This window comes from Pseudophryne corroboree, chromosome 2, assembly GCF_028390025.1.
Source record: "Pseudophryne corroboree isolate aPseCor3 chromosome 2, aPseCor3.hap2, whole genome shotgun sequence".
In the NCBI taxonomy this organism is placed as follows: Eukaryota; Metazoa; Chordata; class Amphibia; order Anura; family Myobatrachidae; genus Pseudophryne; species Pseudophryne corroboree.
Window position 1 is genome coordinate 885,942,269 of NC_086445.1, and position 4,479 is coordinate 885,946,747.

The following is a 4,479-nucleotide window of genomic DNA, read 5'->3' on the forward strand; positions in this document are numbered from 1 at the left end:
CGTGCACCGCCCGCTGCAGTGTGTGGGGAAAGACAGGTGCGCGGCTGATTCAATGGAAGCCGCTACAGGGATCCAGCGTTTTGTGAAGCTCCTCCAGTGCTCCCTGGACGTGCACCGTCCGTTGGAAATGAGAGGGAGAGAGGCTGATGATCGGCCACTACAGCCGCACAGAACTCACACGTCGGCTTCGTCCTGTGCTGGGACGCGTACCGCTTGCTCCTGTAGCCGGTGGAATAGGGCTGTGAGAAGTGTCCCAGAGCGTGCTGTCGGTCAGTGAGAAAGGGGGAGGAGTCCTGATGCGTTTCGTCACGCAACCCGTCACTTTTTCAAAGATGACTCCTGTGGCAATGTGTGCTCTATTTAAAGTGCTCACAATAAAACACTCACATGTTTAATCAATACAATCAGCAGTAAACCAATTAAAAAACAATTCATCAAGACACCTTTGGTTGTTTTAATTACAATGGCTTAACCAATAGTTGAACTGAAACTCTCTCTATCCACAGATAGTGTTTCTGAATACATTTTATAGAACACTCTATAGGACAATGGCGGAGTTAACTAGTCTCCTATATAATAGCCAAGATCTGTGACTTTGTGCTTCATTTGCTAATGCTGGGCGGAGTCACAACACTGGGCGGAGTTAGTCAAATGAGTCACAGATCTGGGCAAATCTATAGGAGACTAGGAGCAGAAGCAGATGGTATGGGCATGGCACAGGCAGGGGTGCATACCTCCCAGCTTTCTTCAGGCAGACAGGGGTGCATACCTCCCAGCTTTCTTTAGGTAGAATGAGGGACACACGCACGGCAAAAAAGGGGCATGGTCAACGAAAGGGGGTGTGGCTTCACGGGAGGACCCGCGATCGCGAGCCATGCCCCCGTTTTCATCAGTGAGGGTGCATGCCCAGCGCTCTGTGAGCTGCTGGCATGCCCCCAGGGGTGGATTATGAGTCTGGGGGCCCAGGGCACTTGAGTCATCTCATTGCTGTGCCTGCTGTGGGTTGGGGGCGTGGCCTAATCGCACCCACGTAGCCACGCCCCCTTATGCAAATTCCGTTGTTGTTTTTTTAAAGGGATTTTGGCCCCTCAGCTAGGAGTAAATCCAGACACTCCCCCCCCACACACACACACACACAACCGCACAGGCAGAAGAAAGCAGGGAGGCTTCTGCCTCCCTGCAACACCACAGACCTGCCAACACGCAGCAGCATGTAGGACAATGCTGCTGCTGTTACTGGCAGGACGGGGGAGCTTCAGAGCTGGGACAGAGCTACTCCAGTCGGGGGGCCCCTAAAACTGTGGGGTCCGCGGTACGTACCCACTGCCCCCCCCCCCCCCTTGATACGGCTCTGCTGCCGGAATCCCCTCTTAATCCGTACCCCCTGATGCCCCCTCTGTCTCCACTAAACAGACGCTGTGCACATGCGCACAGTGTCTATTCACCGCTGCTCTGCTAAGCAGAACAGCGAGTACAGGAGCTTCCCAACTGCCCCTCCCCCCCCACGTGGGACACTGCGGCCCGCGGGTGGGACAGCGGGACAGACCCCAAAAAATTGGACTGTCCCGCAAAAATCGGGACAGTTGGGAGGTATGGGGGTGTGTGAGGGGGTATGCCATACAGACAGACGGGCACCGGCTCACTGTGTGCTTGACCCCCCACATCAGCATACTCAGCAGGGGCTCTCTGGCGCAGAGGTGCGTCACTTTCTGGACACTCCGCGCTTCTTAGCTGCAGTTTTGTGGGGCACCTGCCGCTGTGCAGGTTTCGTACCACCTTTGTAATCTCCAGCCCCAGCAACCCCACCGCTACCTGCAGTGAGATGCACCCAGCTCCTCACACTTTAGCCGGTGGGCAGCGCTGCAGAAGTCCACGCTGCTTGCATGCTATGACCCCCTCCTCCCTCCAGCCGCAACATCTCCTAGGGGCTAACCAGTCACTCCCAGTCTCCCCTTACCACAGTGCCCGCCAGCTGCGAGGTCCGCACCGTGTGCATGCTATGACCCCCTCCTCCCTCCAGCCGCAGCGTCTCCTGGGGGCTAACCAGTCACTCCCAGTCTCCCCTTACCACAGTGCCCAGCAGCCGCGCGAGGTCCGCGGTGTGTGACTGAGGAGGGGGGAGGGATGCGGACGGGCAGAGGAAGCAGGACTCCAGCATGAGAGAGTCAGCCATGCCAAGTCTCCACCAGCAGCAGATCCCAACAGGTTGGAGTGGAACAGCAGCAGCCAGCAGCAGTGACTCCGGTAATACACATCTGTCTGTCACTACTGTTTTGTCTCTAATACCAATCTCTCCCGTGCCCTGTGTTCTGTCATGTCCCTGTCACCCCTGGCCTTGCCCTGTCACCCCTGGCCTTGCCCTGTCACCCTTAACCTGGTCCTTTCACCCTTATCCTGGCCCTGTCACCCTTATCCTGGCCCTGTCACCCCTGTCCTGGTCCTGCCACCCCTATCCTAGCCCTGTCACCCCTATCCTGTCCCTGTCATTTCTGTCCTGGCCCCGTCACCCCTGTCCTGGCCCTGTCACCCCGGTCCTGGCCCCGTGACCCCTGTTCTGACCTTGTCACCCCTGTCCTGGCCCTGTTACTGCATACCCTCCAACTACCTTTTTGCCAGGTATAGTACCCGCAGCGCCTCCAGACCCCTCCCCAATGCACCACACCTCAGCACCTTCCCCACCACCACATGCGGCACTCCACCCTTCCCCCACCCGCTGTGTCTCCAGACCCCCTACACCACCGGCGGATCCCACTCCGCCGCCCCTCCACCACCCACAGCACCTCCAGACCCCCTCCACCATCCACCCCCATATATGTCTCCCCCCACACCTGCCCCCCTCCACCCGCAGACACCCTCCTCCATCCGCGGCCCCCCCTCCCCCACTCCTCCCCCACCCATGGCACCCCTGCACCTGCCTCTCCACCACCTGCAGCGCCTCCGAACCCCCTTCCCCATCCGCCGCACCACCTGCACCTTCCCCTCCCCCACCCATGGCGCCTCCGGACCCCATACCCCACCCCCGCCCCTTCCCATCCCACAGCACCTCCGGAACCCTTCACCCATCCACAACATCCCTGCACCAGCCCCTCCCCCACCCATGGCACCCCTGAACCTCCCCCACCTGCAGTGCCTCCGGACCCCTCCCCTATCTGCAGCCCCCACTCCTCTGCCCCTCCCCCACCCTCAGCACCTCCCGACCCTTCCCCATCCGGCCTCCCCCCCGCTTCCGCCCCCCCTCCACCCTCAGCATCTACAGACACCCTCCCCCATCCGCAGTCCCCCCCGCACCCACTACATTCTGTACATTGTGCCCTGCAGGTGCTGTTCACGCCGTCGCAAGGGGCTGCGCCTCCTTCACCATCGCACGCCCTTTCATTGTGCAATATTTACCCACTAACAAAGGAATGCAGGTAATACTCCATATAATACAAATATTGAACCCCAGAAAGGCATGCAGTGGTTAACGGGGCGTAGCCCCTTGCGACGGTGTGAAGAGCGCCCGTAGGGCGCGATGAAGCACCTAGTAATTAAATAATTAGATAGAGGGTTAAAGACAAAATCAAAAGAGGTGGATTAAAAATAATCTAGTCTTGTACCCAACTGTCGACATCAATCTACAGTATAAATTCAGTGCGACTGCACATTTTTAAAGAAATATTAAAAAGGATATACTGTATTTATATAAAAAAGAAAAATACATAAAAAAAGGAAGCACAGATTGAAACCTTAATAAATGAGCATATAAAACATGGAGACAATAATCACAATAATCTAGATGTTTGTCACAGAGGCCCTTGCTGAGATTCCTAAAATTATCATAAATTTAATGATTATAAATAGATTTTCTAGGAAAAGGACCGTAGAAAGTTGTTCTGACCACCCCACCTTTATATTGTGGTGAAGATATCACTGAATATGAGTTCTGCTCTATCTATCCCACAGTTTATTATACTTCTCCATATTAATGGAGCCCACATGAAGGCAGGCATAGAAAAGAGGAAACCCAAAACCCCCTGTATTTTGAGGTAGAGTGAAGGAAACAAACGACAGTACAAACAATATAAATACTGAATAAAAAGAGAGGAAAAAAAGAGAAGGAAAAGAAAGAGGAAACAATGTTTATTAAACTGTATTATGGATCAATCTCAATACACTCATTGAGGCCCTCAGGATTGAGGGTCCTCAACCGGTGTATCCAGAAGTTCTCCTTGCGACAGAGTCTACTAAATCTATCACCACCTCTTTGGGTGAAACTAATTGTCTCAATGCCTATGATTACTAAACCCTTAGGATCTCGATTATGGAAATGAAAAAAATGTTTTGAGACTCCATGATTCAGAAAGCCCTTCAAAATGTTGCGGCTGTGTTCTAACAAGCGATCTCTAAGCTTACGTGTGGTCCTCCCTATATATTGGAGGCCACAAGGGCAAACTAACATATAGATAATGTATTCACGATTACAATTGATGAATGATTTAA